Genomic DNA, 1,172 nt, shown 5'->3' on the forward strand with positions numbered 1-1,172 from the left:
GTAGTTAGTTACACGAATTCAAATATGTAGCTTTAATAAGTTGTACTTATGTACAATTTACTTGTAATATTAAATTTTAAGTAATATGCATCAGCAAACAGTACTTCGTGCATAAAAAATAGTTTTTAAGAGTTTTTGTCAAATGATTTATAATATCGTATAGATATAGATTTTCCTATAGTTAATTAATAAATACATTAGCGAAATATATTTCGATTTTAATATTTTGTTTTATTCTTTGTTCTTATCGATATAATACGATTTTACATGAATTTGAGAAAACAATACTGTTTTTATTTTTGAATAAAATATAAAATTTGAATATATCATCAAACTTTGAAAAAGATATACTGATATTAGTATCAAATTAACTATTTAAAAGTTCTCATTTTTTTGTAATTTTTTTAATTCAAATTTTTATTGTAATTTAATTTATATTTACTAATGAAGTAATTTATTTTTTATTTAATAATATAATTCTTTATAAAGATAGTAATTAACTATTTCTGTTAGAAGTCAATAATTATTTGAATTATGTTTTAGAATTTTTAATTTTTAAAATGAGATGGTTATCTTATATTTGATTATATTTATCTACAGTTAGATACATTAATTCAAAAATAAAGCTTTAATAAGTTGTATTTATGTATAATCTACTTGTAGTTTTGAACATTAAATAATATGGATTAATTAACAGTACTTTATGTATAAAAAATGATTTTTAAGAATTTTTATTAAATACTTTATAATATAGTATAATGATAATCTATACTATATTATAAAACATTTGACAAAAACTCTTAAAAACCGGTTTTTATGCTTATAATACTGTTTATTAATGCATATTACTTAAAACTCAAGATTACAAGTAGATTGTGCGTAAGTACAACTTATTAAACCTTCATATATGAATTCGTGTAACTAACTGTAGATAAACACAATCAAATACAAGATAAACATCTCATTTTAAATATAAAAAATCCAAAATATAATTAGGATAATTATTGAGTTCTAACAGAATACTTAATTAATATCTTTATAAAATGTTATATTATTAAACTAAAAACAAATTATAATATTATAGAAATTATAAAAAAACGAGAAATTTTAAATAATTAATTTAATATTAATGTCGGTATTTTTTTCAAATTTTTATGATATCTTTTCAAATT

This window comes from Cynara cardunculus (genome assembly GCF_001531365.2).
Source record: "Cynara cardunculus var. scolymus isolate 2C chromosome LG 13, CcrdV1, whole genome shotgun sequence".
In the NCBI taxonomy this organism is placed as follows: Eukaryota; Viridiplantae; Streptophyta; class Magnoliopsida; order Asterales; family Asteraceae; genus Cynara; species Cynara cardunculus.